The sequence below is a fragment of the Mesoplodon mirus genome (genome assembly GCF_964341445.2).
Source record: "Mesoplodon mirus genome assembly, chromosome: 17".
NCBI classification, from domain to species: Eukaryota; Metazoa; Chordata; class Mammalia; order Artiodactyla; family Ziphiidae; genus Mesoplodon; species Mesoplodon mirus.
In genome coordinates this window covers 61,488,806-61,505,043 of record NC_138993.1, presented here as the reverse complement: position 1 = coordinate 61,505,043, position 16,238 = coordinate 61,488,806, and the positions used below count along the sequence as shown (strand labels likewise).

The 16,238-nt window shown below is 34.1% G+C and overlaps 1 protein-coding gene across 1 annotated transcript in view; it reads right to left on the bottom strand.

Moving 5' to 3' along the window:
* Positions 1 to 16,238, bottom strand: part of GPC5 (glypican 5) — a gene marked incomplete at both ends in the record, with an annotated part of 1,323,734 nt that overhangs the window by 582,978 nt on the left and 724,518 nt on the right. The window lies entirely within an intron of this gene.

The following is a 16,238-nucleotide window of genomic DNA, read 5'->3' as shown; positions in this document are numbered from 1 at the left end:
AGTCTCTTTATAGAAATGTTTTTTATATCATATCTTATGAATAAATTTGATATCACATAACTATAATATACACTATCAGTATCACAATATTTGCATTTTTATAAGCACAGGGTTTTGCTGTATCACTGAGGCGCTATGTCAAGCAGGTGCCCTGTCATTGGTATGATGAAGGTTTTTAATGGTGTAGATATTTCACTGAGTGATCTTATGTCAAAAAGTGTTGTTTTACTACAAAGATTGTTCAACGAAATTATGGACCTAAGTAAGTGGAAAGACATTCGTGTTTATGAATCAGATGACAATATTGTTAATATGACAATATTTCCCAAGTTAATATACAGATTCAACAAATCCCTATCAAAATGTTAACTAGTTTCTTTGCAAAATTTACCAAGGTGATCCTGAAAATTACTTGCACATTCAAGGGACTCAGAAAAGCCAAAACAATCTTGAAAGAACAAAATTGGAAGACTCATACTTCCCCATTTCAAATTTAAAAAGCTACAGTAATCAGTATAGTGTGGTACTAGACATAAAAGTCAATGGAATAGACTTGTGAGTCCATAAGTAAAATCTCACATTTATGGTCAATTCAACAGTTGTAAGGATAAATTCAAGAAGGTTCTTTAAAACAAATGGTGCAGTGACAACTGAATATCCATATGCAAAGAGAATGAAATTGAATCCCTACCTTCTACAACATGCAAAAAATTTACTCAAAATGAATCGAAGACCTAAATGTAAGAGCTAAAATAATAAAACCCTTAGAAGAAAACATAGGTGTTAGTCTTAACAATTTCTTTCATATGACACTGTAAACACAAGCAACAAAAGCAAAAGATAGACAAAAGCAAAGTGGACATGAAAATGAAAGACTTGTGCTTCAAAAAACATCAAGAAAATGAAAAGAATCTATATAATGTGAGAGAATTTTTGCTAATCCTATATCTAATAATAGAGTTACATTTAGGATATTTAAGAACTCTTAAAACTCAATAAGAAAAGCAAATAACCCAATTTAAAATGGCAAAGAATCTGAGAAAATATTTCTTCAAACAAGAACATTGGTCATCAGGGAAATACCAATCAAAACCACATGAGATCACTTCACACTCACTAAGATGGCTATAATAAGAAAAACAGAAAGGTATTGATAACAATTTGGATAAGGTGGAAGCTTCACATACTGCTCATATGAGTGTAAAACAGTGTAGCTGCTTTGGAAAACAGGACGGGAGTACTTCAAAAAGTTAAGTTATCATATAACCTAGAATTCTATTCTTAGTTATATACCTAAGAAAAAAACTTGTTCATACAAAAATTGTACATGAATATTCATAGAAGCATTATTCATAAAAGGTAAGATAGAATCAACCCAGATGTCCATCCGCTTGTGAATGGATAAACAAGGTGCTATATCCATACAACAGGATATTATTCGACCATAAAAGTGAAGTAACAATACATGATCTTATGACCAAGTATTATGCATGATATATCTAAAACATGCTACCACATGGATGAACCTTAAGAAAGAACCTTAAGTGAAAGAAGCCAATCATAAAAACCACATATGATATGATTCCATTTATAAGAAATGTCCAGAATAGGCAAATCTATACAGACAGAAAAGTTAATTAGCTGTTGCCTAGAGCTGGAGATAGATGACTGTGGGTGTGTTGTTTCTTTTGGGGGTGATAACACTGTTCTAAGATTGATCATGGTAACAGTTATACAACCCTGTATATACCAAAAACCACTGAACGTTATACATTAGATTGTATGTGAACTCTAAAAGATCTTATAAAAGTTAACGGTTTTAAAATATACTCAAAAGTAAATACAGGTGTGTACAACACACATACTTAGACAGTCATGTGATCATGAATTTATTAATGCCAATGAAGTTGAAGAAACAAGGCCTTCATTTGTGTAGAACTGTTATTAACAAAAAGACAAGGCAAAAACTAAGGTGTGCAGCAATGTCATCTGAGCTCATCAAATGTTCAGGATGAGTTTTCAGAGCATGCCAGTTCCCCTAGGTTAATCCCTCCAGATAAGAGGTATGTTTCCATGAATACCACCATGAGGAATCAGAGCAACAAATGTACTGAAACCATAAACTAAGATGTTTATTTAATTCCAAATATATAAGAAGATGCATCAAATGACAACCACAAAGAGAGGACAAGGTCAGTAACATGAGACATCGAGGAGAAAGAGACAGTAAGAAGAAGTAATCAAGACAAGAAAAAATAGTTGTATGTGAGGAACAGAGAGACTTGCTGAACATCCTAGGCAATTTGGTTTGACCACTGGGAACTTTGTACTAAGATTACTGTAAACACTTGATATCACTAACTTAAACTTGAAACAAGATACATGTCCATAGTTTGTTAATTTAGTTGTAATTATATGCACTTAGACATTTTCCATTAAGTTTTAACTAAGCCTCAAAGAACATTAAAATAATGATTTTAAAAAGAATCTAAGTAGAAACAATTGATTTAAATCTATGAAATAATTCTTATTCATATTAAAATAGCGTTCAATTACTCAAACAGTGATATTGAAAGGTTAATTCAAGGTGAGGTAAATTCAGTTTCAGTCCCACAATTTCATCTCTGTCCAACACAATCCTCCAATGTTTCTATTGGTACATCTAATACCTACTTCGTGATATTATATTTTATAGACAGAGGTATACAAATTAAGTTATTATATAGATTTACATAGGTTTGTCACTGTGAAATACTGTGTTAGTATTAAATTATTCTTTAATATTTCTTCTCCTTATCCAATTTCAGATTGGATCTGTAGAAGTCCTTTCATCATTAAGTCTTGTTTTTTTGAAATTCCTACCTAAATTATATTATCTAACTTGATTATATTTAAGTACAGTATAAATGTTAAGAAATTCCCATTAAATATTATGTTCCAAAAATGGAACATTTTAAGTAAATCCTATTAAATCAGTGCTTTCTTATAATATTATAACATAAAACATCAATATTGCCTTATTCTATAAGAGGTCAGATAAGGGTTAGACTTCTATTATAGAGGAAGAAAAAAATGTTTTTCCATCTGAATGATGAGGAAAAAAGAGGTCTAACTTATAAACAAGTGTCTCAAAAGAAATTTTTCCATTTTTTTAAACCAGTTTCAAGAAAATCTTTAGCTTTGGTACAACTAAAAATGCCAATGGCCATCACTATTATGTCAACTATAATAAGAAGCAAGCAGAAATAATAATAAAGCAATAAACAAAATAAAAGAATTTTGAATAGCAGCAACATAGGAAAGTCACTGGTAATAAATTAAATGATATCATCCTATCTGGGTTGAATTGGAGATTTCAATTAGGACCACTATTAAATTTTCCTTCCTAGTTGTGTAAGATGTTCCTCTCAATTTACTAAGTTAATCAGCCCGTCATTTTTGATAGAAAAAGAAGATTTGTGCCACTGCACTTAATCAAACAGCAGTCTATTTAAATGTACAAAATTCAACATAGCTAAAAACTACAGAAGGAATGGGTAGAAGTATGATGTATGTAGAATCTGGGTAAAAAAATTTGAGGAAGACATATTTCATAAATATAAAATTTTCATGTAGGCAGTCAAATAAGTGAAGTCGTATTTAATACTTAAATAACTGAAAATTTGGGGTGTAGAAAATAGTCCTAATGATCAGGAGTCTCTTTCAATAAAATATACATTGGGGGGCCAACAGCATACTACAGCCAATCCAAGGGTGCTTGGTCAGAATAAAAATTTTCCTATTTTAATATGTACTAAAAGGCAACATTTCTTGATCAAGAAACTAATAGAAACAAACCTTGGAGTAAATAAAATGGTGACCTTTATTTAAGAGTATGAAACCTGGAAAGAGAAGATATTTTACCATTTCTTGTCCCCAACCAACATTTTTTGGTTGAGTTAATGCAAATAGAGGGCTAACCCCCTCTAAAATTATAAATTACAGTTAAAGGCTTCCTTATGTGCTTAAAATTTTAATATTCCCCTGCCTTTGCTCCCTGACTTTCACAGATTTATTTATATCTTTCTACCGGGTTGTATGGCCTGAAACTGTTGATACTGTTTTTTGTATACTTGCCTCAATTTAAAAAACACAAACTAGATTCTCTGCCAAATTGTAAATTGTCCAAATTCAACCCCATCAGGTGAACAAGTGTTCGCACTGTTATGTCAACACACCAATGATTCATTTGCTTACTCGTTCAGTGTGAATTGCTCAAAACTGTAGTAAGACACCAATGTCTCTTTAATGGCCACAAAATTTGTTTTATACAGTAGAATCTGGTACTTGGTGACAGCAATGATTTTCAACTCCTCCTCCCCATCTGATTTTGTACCTAAATTGGTTGCCTTAAGGCAGATTCACCATTTAAAAATCCCTTTCTGACGCAGAACCATAGGTATTGTTCTTCGTTTACCCTGAAATGAGACGATGACCAAGTGTAAGAGCATTTTGTAGCCATAGTGGCGATAAAGCAATATTCTAAGGACAGACCAAAAGACTGCATGGAAGCTACAAAAGAGTGGCTGACATTTAGATATGATTGAAATGCTTAATGTATTTCAAGCAATTTCTGAAAGAGCACCATTCATTTAAGAAGTTCTCCAGGTTAAGTTGAAGATTTTCTTGAAAATGACTTCAATACTCTTGCCTGAAAGGTTGTAGAAGTTTTGATAACTGCTCCAATTACACATTTAATATGGTCTGTTTAGATCAGCAAAGGACCATCCTACAAATTACACTTTATAGGAGGAGAGCTTAGATAAAAGCCACTGACGATAGAAAACTTCTACCTCAGAAATATTTTTTTACCTAAAGTCTTTAATATATTTCAGGCTATACATCCATGATAAATTCTGTAAGTCTGATAACTTCCTAGCCATGTTAAGGCCTTCTTTTAGAAATGTAGATTATAGCTTTCAGAACAAGAATTTCTGTCAAGGAAGAGTATAAGATGGGTCTACTGTATTCACGAGTTTCTATTAGTGAATGGTGATAGATTCTATTTGCCAGACACATGAGAAATATTGCTGACCCCAGTCAGCTTTAGTTGAACATTTGATATTCCTTAACTCAACTTAAATATGTAGAAATGCTATGATTTTAGAAGAAATGGGCCATGAAAATAACCTTACAATATTACTGGTAGCCTGTCTCTAAACTCAAATAAAATTGTTTGAATTTGACTTACTGAATAGAACTTAACTACTAGTACTAATCCACATACACTGAGAAATGGAATATTGCCGGCCATATTGGTAAACAAAGGATGTCAGAGTCATCAGTGATTGCAGCTACTACCAATGGTGAGCTGGTAAGCCTTGAGGGAATTCCGGAAGGAAAGAATGCCTGCCGTCTAGCAGCCATCAGACTGCAGCCATTCCCCACAATCTCAGGAAACTCAGGATGTGCAAACACAGGATACTAGCCCCGGATAGCTGAGGCGCACATCAAAGGAATGATTTCAGTGAGCCCAGACTCTTGCATCTTCCCATATATAGAAAAGCACTAAATTCCTTCACTTGAGATATCTTGTTTTCTTTAACAATAATCTTTGGAAGTTCAGACTACCTGCCCTTTGTTGCAAAACTCCTATATATCCTGGCTCCCCCCTTACATCCTCAGAGCAGTTCTCTCAGGATTACTTGAGATGCTGCCTTCTGGGCTTGAAGTCCTAAAACTTTCCACAGAATAAAACATAACTCTCAACTTTTAGGTTGTGAATATTTTCAGTCGACACACACACATTCTGTTAGTTTCATACATGTGTTTTTGGAAAATTTGCCTGTATGGACATGGCAATGTAACAACTGCAACATATCAGACCAGATGAAAGCATAATTTAGTTCTCTTTCTACAATTAGGAAAATTATCAAAGGTAAACAAAACTAACTGCTGCATCAGTCTATCAGAATAATTTACAACCATAAGGCATTATGTGAGGTTTCATTCATCCCATTAAGAACAAGGAATTCACTCTTAGGGAATTGCTAACTAGCATTTATATTTTTCTTATTAAGCAATCTCTAGAAGTAGATATATCTGGATCTATATACTTCCACAGGTAGTTAAAAATTGTAGATTAAGGTTAGTTTAATTTTAATCTTTTTTCTCTCTTAATGATAAAGTTAAATTCATCTCAGGGGGATTTAAAATATCCTATTTTGTGAGGGATGCTTTAGGGATCTCTGCATCTATTAATGGACTGACTGGTGTTCTCCAAACAATTAGGAGTAATTAGCATTTTTGTTGACTAGATTGAATAGGGAGCTCTGGAAGAAACAATAGCCAAATAAACGATTATTTTACCCTTGGAATTTTGTCAGTTAAAAAGAGTTAAAATGCACTGGGGAGAAGAATGGAAAAGTGAAAATTGCTTTACTCCATGATTGTTATTATGAGTTAACTTCCTTTAAGACAAATAAAAAAACATTAAGTTGTTTATAATTCAAACTAGATTCCCAATTACAATGGCTACCATATACTATTGTTGAATCCTTTACATAGTTTACCTCTTAGCCTGAGAAAAGTCTCACAAGATAGGTACTAATATTACCATATTTACTTTTAAAGAAACTATTATATGAAGAAGATATTTAACTGATCCAAAATTATAGAAACAAACTCCAATCCTTAACTATCCCATTATAAAGGGCCTTTGTTTCCCCATGACACCTTGCTACCTCTCCATCCATCCTGTATTTTCTAAGGACATCTCACATTGAGGATTTTATTTATGAAACTGGAAAAGCATGGTGAATTACATGGGCACCGATTATGACTTTCTTATTTTATAGAAAATTCACTTCATATTTCTTTTCACTAATCAGTGTAATTTGAGAATTTACTGCAAGTCAATCATTGTACGAGACCCTGAAAAACAGGCTAATTAAAACAGTCCTTGACCTAAAGTAAAGGGATAACTGTAGCATGCTTCAATATAAAATTTTAAGTCTATTCTGATTGTTATTTATATCCATTTTCATGCAATCTCTCGAGTTTGCTAGTCATAGAAAGGTAATTGACTTAGTGGATCATTAATAAGCACATTGATTATTTAAGTTACTTTTGTTGTTAATACATTGAGCATGAGAAAGCCACAGATACCAGAAATCTCAATATTAAAACAGCTAAAGTTATGTTGATATCAAAAAGTACAATGAAAAAAATCCTACAATAACTGAGTTGTTTCAGTGTTACTGAAGATTTAAGTTAATATTTGTTCACAATATATTACACTGATATTCTCTTCTAAACACACATTGGTAGTGAGAGGTATTAAATGCAATTTGCCCACCTTATCTTTAGAAATCCCAAATTGCATTATAGCTCCAGTATAAGTCTGAAAATGTACTGCTACTAAGGTAGCAATATCTTAAAAAGCCATTATATGAAGATTTTGAACTTTTCACTTTATAGATAAGAGTTAGGCAAATATTAATACTTATTTAAAAAGTGGTCATCTTTTTGCTTTAGATATTTCACATTAGACCATACCTGCTCCGGGTGTGATGATCTAAAGAATACTGATCAGATTTTAATTTTACCTTACACAAATATTAAGAAAGTTTACTTTAGGAAACTTTCCTTTAATAATTCTCAATCTTAAAAGATAGCAGCATATGAAAGCTAGTAATTAAATAAGATTTAAATAAATCCCATCTTAATACAATTTTGTATTAAAGTACTTGGGGGATAAAAGACTATAAAACAATGCCAAATGTCACCACCTATATCAACCTGCCATTGGAACACAGAAGAGTTCAGAGCAACCAAGATAATTCTTTGAAATATCTTTAATACTATGGCATAATATTTTGTCATATGTTCACTCTTGTAAGTCTCTATAAAAAGTTAGAGTAACTTTTGGAAGCTCAAAAAATTATCAAGCATGGTTGCTGCCGAATTATACACAAGAAGTCAAATATATGGCCTAACTCAAAGACGCAGATGTAGGGAATAGACTTGAGGACATGGGGAGGGGGAAGGGTAAGCTGGGACAAAGTGAGAAAGTGGCATGCACTTATATATAGTACCAAATGTAAAATAGATAGCTAGTGGGAAGCAGCCGCATAGCACAGGGAGATCAGCTCGGTGCTGTGACCACCTAGAGGGGTGGGATAGGGAGGGTGGGAGGGAGCTGCAAGAGGGAGGAGATCTGGAGATACATGTATATGTATAGCTGATTCACTTTGTTATACAGCAGAAACTAACACACCATTGTAAAAGCCATTATACTCCAATAAAGATGTTAAAAAATAAAAAAGACCACATTAATGTTACCATAATGCAGAAACTTCCACAACAATAACCTTCATTTAGCCTTTTTCTTTCTTAGATGCTCAACTTAAAAATTATTTACTTTAATTCACAATTGAGATTTTATTAAGGGTATGAAATATCAGAGTAGATCCAATCTAGCATAAATTCAATCACAGAAAAGGATTTAGTAAGAGACTAATAGTTTTGTTCTACTTCCCAATTAATAAGCCAATTAAAAATGTATTAGTACACTTTTCTATAATAGTTTAAAAATGAAATATTACCTTCCCTCAATAGAGAATTTTAATTTTAAGTTATGACTGATTCATATAATTTAAAGGATAATCAATGACTTATGATTTTAAGAAAAGCAATTCCCAGTCCTATTCTCTGAATCTCATTTCCTCACTCCTGTTCTCCAGAGAAACCTTTTAGGTAGTTTAGTTCTTTCGTCAGGAATTCAGCTTCATACCCAAATACATATCGTTACACTGCTATTACTTGAATTATCAATCTCAGATACTGATGATGACCTCCTGCTATAGGAGATAAGGATTTAGTTTCTCAAACTCCCATCTTTGACATTCCCCTTACCCCCAGAAGCACTTCTAGAGCTATCACAATTTTTGGATAAATTGATGGATGGAGTCTACATTTTCAAGAGTATGTAAACACTGCTCACTCCTGAGCCACATGGTATACTGTAATTACTTTTGCTTTCTTCTGCAAGTTTCTATTTTGCTATTATTTTTAGTTTGCTGTCTTAATATGTATATACATACTGTTCTTGAGACAAACACAACTACATAACTTTTTTTTTCCCCAAGTACTTAAGCAAATCTTTCAAATTTATCAATATCTTCCAAATAATCATTAAATGGGTAGGTAGACCTTTGTTATTCTCCCTGGCTACCATCCCTGTGCTGGTTTCAGCTTGTTACTCTATTTGCACTGCTACCCTCAGGGATGCTACACTGCCATCATCCTGGCATTCTGTCTACTTTCCAATTATGAAACTCCAGGTTCTTTCTCTTCATTTAGTTCCCTTTCTGAGGAATATCATCCACTAAGTTCAAGAAATTGCACAAGAATGGTGATGGTTTATGCCTAAAATGTATATATTATTCTCTCCTTTATTGGTAAATTAAGCAGCTATGTATTTCTGATTGAAGATCATTTTTCTTCAAACTTTTGAAAGTACTGAGTGGATAGACTCTTCAAAATAAATTCTCACATACTTTACTTCTGGTGGATTTTTAACATTTCCAAATCATTTATTTCCCTGTAGTTTCTTAATGTTTTTACAACTCCTAACTGGTATATATAAGCCCTCCTAATTTTATAACTTGACCTTATCCTTCCATTGATTGCTTAATTTTTAGTATTTTTAAATATTGTAATACCTTATTTTTAATTATAATTTAATTTATATTTAGTTATATTTTATAGTATTTCGTGCCTTTGGAGGAATCTCTGAACATATTACATAATACCTCTAGTATCTTTTTCCTTTTACCATTTTTTCTACGTCCCCTACTGTAAGATTTTTCCAAATCTTTTTCCTGTGTTTTGATTTATATTTTTTACATTGAAAATCTTCCTCAAGTACCTGTTGACCTTTGACTCTATTTTTAAGAAAGGGAGCTATAAAAGTTGATGACAAGCCCTTTATGAGAGTATAGATTGGTAGGCTTCACTGAAGGGTCACTGGGTGAGGCAAAGTTTTCTTTGAATGATTATCTCCTGTCACTCTTGAAGGGCTATCCTCTGGGGCCATCTAGATTCTCTGGGGGAATAATCACCTAATCTTATGTCTGGGGTGTTTTTCTGATGCTGATCTCAGGTGAATGGAAAGAAAAGAGAAGGGACCTAGAGGACAGTGCAGTGTTCAATTTACAGATATTAATCCACTCTACCACAGGGGAGATTTGCTTTGATCCTCCCCTTAGCCTAGTTTTTCCATATCCAGAGTCTCTATATTCAATTTTTTCCTCCACGCAGAACAAATTCCTAGTCTGTTTCAAAAAAGGTCCAGAAGGAAGAGAAATGAAAGTTGGTATTTGCCTGGTTACTCAAGGATGAAGAAGGGACCTGGATTTCTAACATCTCCATGTATTACTGACTTTCAATAATTTTCATTGCTTATAGCTTTAAGGGATCCAAGTTCAGGGCCTTTCTTGGGATTCCCACAACTGAGCGCACTTGGTCTCTCTCTCTAATATGACATTCCCATTGTTGCTCAGTAACCACTCTTAATCCTTTGTAGGCGCTGTATCTTTTCTCTCTATTGTCTCAGTTCACTTCTTGGTTGACACTTTGATGTCATTTTTAGATGCTTTAAAGAGGGGAAAATATTATGTCTGATTTATCTGCCATAATTATTCAGAAGTGTCAAAATAATCTCAAAATTGTAAATTCATATTAAATTAAGTGAATAACTGAACAAGAATCTCTGAAAATTTATCAGAAGGGCTAGATCTCCAGAATATTAATTGCTCTTCTCTTATAAACTCTTTTGACAATTCTATTATATCAAAAGTTAAGAAATACACTTAAATAATGGCTTTCAAATTTTTTCCTTCTGAAATTCTATCCAGGGGTTTTTTAGCTTGTAGCTATTGCCCCGTAGTTAGCAATTTGAGTCTTTAAAGAGGAATTTTAAACAAAAACAAAGAAAACATGATATTGAGCCCTTGGGAAAGGGTTTATGAAGACATGTTTTGGGAAGAATTTGAGATTGGCATTAGTTTGGTTTTTTTCTAGAAATTGTTCTAACAAGACTAGTTTCTATGTTATTTTGTATGTATGTACATATACTTAATTTAATTCTCTTGATAATTTTGGTTCCCTCTTATATGTATCCAGAAAGCAGCTGGCAGAAGTTCATGCATTTTTATTCCAGGTCAATTAATCAAAGTTATTAGACTCCACTAATCATTTACAGATCACTACATTGTTTAAAATTCAACAGCTGCATTTTACTTTGACTTCCCCTCATATTCTAAATTCCAGTCTTTGTATAGATCCTGAGATCAGATGCAAGTTGTGAAGTAATATCTACTTCAATGACATTCTCTTGTAAAAAAAAAAAAAATCACTTAATATGGTACAAATACATTCATTGAAATCAGACATGATTCATGCAGAGTATAAGCAGCTAAGGATGACATAAGAAAAGTTAAGTCTCCATGTTCGAATACCTTAAAAATCAGATAGGAGAGGAGATGTGGACATATCATGAAGTAGTTTGATTAAAGCCTTAAGTGAATCAAAGTAAAATTCATGCCATAAGTTAAACAAAGTAAAATTGATAGTCATAGTCAGAATATTCCAGAGTCATTTCCATTCAGGGAACAGTGAGAAAGTCAGCAATAATTTTGGGGAGGAGTGGCATCTATGCCCAGCACTGAAATGTTACTCAGTAGGTGATGGTGTGAGAGGTGGTCGGGGGCTAAGGAACAGGTATAGAAGTTGTAAAGTGTGATTGACAAAACTAGTTTCTAAGACCATTACTAAGTTGGGGGTTCCTAAGGTTACCCCCAGTTTGGTCATTTGCTAGGATGACTCACAGGACTCAGTCCTTCTCAAGTCTAGAACTTATTATAGCAAATAAATAAAAATTTAGTTCAGAAAAGGGCAAAGGCACATGGGCCAAAATCAGCAGGAAACCAGGCAATCTTCCAGAGTCTTCTTAGTAGAGCCATACAGAATGTGCTCAAATCCTCCAGCAACAGAATTGTGACAACACGTATGAAATGTTATCCACACAGAAGCTCACCTGACCTGAGTCCAAGGTTTTTTCGTGGGAGGGGGTCAGTCACAGAGGCAACCCTGCCTAACACCCAACGTCTAGACTTCCAGAAGGAGAGCAGGTATTCAGCATAAACCAGTGTTTATACAAGTAATTAGGCAAGTGAGTCACTTTAATCAGTTCTGAGAACGGCGAGAACCCTCTTGAAACCCCAGTTACCATAAGCCAACCAAGGCAAGCAGGTATTTCTAAGGAAAGCAGTCTCAGGCCAGCTATGTTAGTTCTCTTCTGCATGATTATTAACTACAGAACAGTTTGTGAAAGGTCTTGAGAATTAAGTCTAAAAATGTTTTCTGAAGCATTCAATCTTGTCATTGAGATCATTTTGATACACTTTGAAAAAACAAGAAGACTTCCTACTCTGACACAGTGGAACTTCCTAAAGTTTCATTTATTACTCTACATTCTTCTGAGAAAACATAAGGGTTCCAGGTCAACAACAAGATTACTGATGGTACTATTCTGACCATGTGACTAGTACATTAAGTAAAATTTTCTTTCATTAGTCCTTCTATAGTACAAAAAGCTTTTAGAGTTCAGATTTTTTTTTAGTTACAAGTTATCCTAACCTATTTTTGCATTGTTTTCTGTTTCAAATCTAAAAACAATTTTCATAATGTTGTACACACTGGGTTTGATAAAAAAAAACTTTGGATGTATGTGTGCTGGATGCTTTTTTTTTTCTTTTCCATCATGCCATGAATTGCTTCACGAACACATTTCAGTTTGGCTCATTTGTTTATTTCTTCTCATACTCTTAGAGTGTCCACCTACAAGTTTTAGGCAGAATATTTCACAGCAGTAAGGCCAGGCCGAAGCTGAAATACCCTTCACAAAACACTGACAAAAGTTTTTTTTTTTTTTTTGCTGCTTAAAAGTCTGATCTTTCATGAATTGCAATTTGTGCTATCAATAAGCTAGCTTTTTATTAAGTATATATATATATGTATATAAACTAGTTTTCCAAACTTTTCCTTTTAACCCATTTTTTTTAAAACCAACACCCAGAGTCATAATTATATGGAGTAAAGTATCCACATTGAAAAATACGTTAATGACATTTTATCTTTTTATGTCATATGCCGACAACTTCAGATTTATACCTTCTATCACTGTGACTAAAGAAATAAGATCTCAACTTGCAAAAGCACTGTCTTTTTGCAAAGAAATGGTGAATGAAGGAAACTTTAGTAGTGCATAAAAACGTAATTCCCTAAATAGCTAATTATAGCTATTGTCCTGCTGATAGAAGACCTTTAATACTCTCTAAAGGATAAAGTTCTTCTGCTGTTGCTAATGAAAGAGTACGACTAAGGAAAATTTGACCCCTGATATTAAATCAAATTTACTTTATCTCCAAGATAGCACAGGAGTAAGTTTGGTTACAACTAGGAGGTGTAACTAATATAATGAGTATTTCCATGTATCAAAACCAGAGGAAGTAGCCTTTGAAGTTCCCTAGGTCCAACTTTTATAAAACAGAATGGTTTTGAAGTCAGGTATAAACTCTTGTATTTGTGCCATTTATATGAACACCAAACAGTCATTTCTTTCAGCTTCCACAACAAGTTCTAATGGTTATATATCCTGTAAAAGTTATACAAACAAGGAGAGAATGTGGATAGAGAAAGTTACATTCAGGACTTACAGTCCTCACAACACATCTGCAAACTACCTTGAAATATTTTAATAAGCCTAAAACAACTTTGCCTGAAGTATGAAAATATATTCTGCAGCCCAACGCCTGATGCATACTGATGCTGTTGGGTAAAACATTATTATTCTGTTTTTGTTGAATGATATTTTTTCTATAAATATGCTAAGTTTATAATATTTGAAATAGTTTTATACTAGCTATCAATACTACTAATATTTAAAACTAAGAATTGTATTTGGGAAACTCTTAACATGAAACGTTCTGAAATTGGGACATATTCTCTAAATGAAATAAAACTATGTAAGAGAATATGGGAGGATCTAGAAAAATAAAGGACAAGAAAACATTCTTAACAAATTTTAAGGATGTCAAAGCAAAAGAACAGTGAAAGGAATGAAATTGTTTTGTGCCTGAAAACTAGTTTCATTTCTTAGGTTTTCCTTAATCTAATAGCTTCGAATTAGCATTTTCTTCTTTGACCAGTGTTTTCTGCTTCAGTGTTTTCTTCTCTTAATTTACTGTAATTAAACTTCTCTAATTATTTCTATCAAGTCTCAGTTCATGTACACATCTATTTAGAAAGCTTCAAATGCATCAAATAGTACTATCATTCAATAGTGAAAAATATTTTAAGGCATAGTTTATAACCAGTTATTTGGTGCTATTTCTGCATCCCATCTTTCCCTCCTAGCCCAGTGAGTTCAGAGATGATGATAGCCTAGGCCTCCTGTGTTCTGAGGGCTTTTCTTACCCTTTTACACAGTGGCTCATGGTGCCAAGAGATTATAGAATTGATTGGAGAGACTGCAGGAAGATAGGTGCTTTGCTGCAATACAAAGTGCCACTTCACTGCACAGATTAGCTTCAAGAAAACAAAGGGAGGTAAGAAAGGTTCCCACCAGCACCTTAAGTGGGTGCTGACCAGCTAAAGGTCAGCGACCCAACTCTTTTAATGGCAACTCTCAAATACCACACAATTCATAAAATGCTTCTGCTTAAACTGCTGTTTAAGCTATCACTGGATGAAGCTAATAAGACAGTCAAAAGTTCATTGTGCAGAAATGTGAATGTGTATTTTTCTGTAGTAAGCTTAATATGATACAGCTCTTTAGCAAGCATACAGGAGCTCCAGAGTGGTATCAAGAGATGGAGCCTGTGATCTGGAATCTAGCTGAGACAGTTTACACTGAAGGAAAAGTTGCTGCATAGAAAGGATGAAACTAATACAGAGAGAATGTTGACAATAATAGGAAGAAAAAAAAAAAAAAACAACGGCAGGAAAGCACAGGCACTGTGATAGAGCAGTGATCACAAGAGGCTTCATTCTAAGGCATCAAGCGTGGATGTAACTTTGGGACTGAACTGGCCCCCAGACTCCTGCCAAATGCCCACCCCAGTGGTAATGACATTGAAGTTAGTGGAGCTCAGAGAGGGGATTGTGGCCCCAGGGCAGGAGGGTGTGGCTAGATATAGGATCAAGTCTCTGCTTCCGTCCCTACAGTTCCATGAGTCTATCTCGGAAAATCTATCAGAGCCTAAAGTGGGATACCTAATGCTATGATTGCTTATCAGGGAATGACCTTGTTTTATTCATCTTTAAAACAATGCTTCTTAGAATGAACACCTTAATTGTACATAGGACAAAATGTTGAGGTGCATGAAAGTACAGTGTATCTCAGAAAAAGCTCAGTCTGATTGGCCAAAAGAGACTAGGCCTGAGAAATTAAATAGCATTACACCCTGGGGCAATCATAAAATAAAGTCCTCAGCTATGATGGATGTAGTAGAACAGTAGTTTGTTAAATAGCAAATCTTCTAAGCCTGACTACCAAGGTTTAAATCCTTGCTTTGCCAAATATTACCAACCACTTACCAGTGGTAATTGTTAACTAAGTTATTTGTGCTCTTGCTTTGTTTCCTCATTGATAAATTGATGCTAATCCTAGAATCAATGCCCTATGATTGTCTTGAGAATGAATTAACATATGACGTGTGTACAATACTCCCTAACATATAATAAGTGCCACTTTTATTGTTAGATGTCATTTCTATTTCTATTACTAGAGTCGGGGCAGGCAGGCTACACTACTAAGCAGTGTAGTGGATGGTTACCGTAGGGCTTTTGTGCTGAGATAGTCCTGGAAAGTGGTACCAGTGTTAACACTTATTTGTCATGGGACTTCATTTTTTTTTTTTTAATGAACTTCAGTTACTACACCTATAAATTGGTAAGTAAAAGGCACTGCAGAAGCTTACAAGTGTTCAAAATTGGCATCACCAAGGAACTCTGAAGAGGATGAGGGCCAGAAGCAGATAGATTCTCAAACGGGTGACCTCAGTGGGTCCATTGTGTAGATAGGGCCCTCAGTCTCCTCCCTCAAGCCATTAGCCATGTGGCCCCTCTTCTGCTTCAGTAGAAGGCTAGACCTTTCCTAGGTATACAGATTGAAGGAGGAAGGCTATCAACTG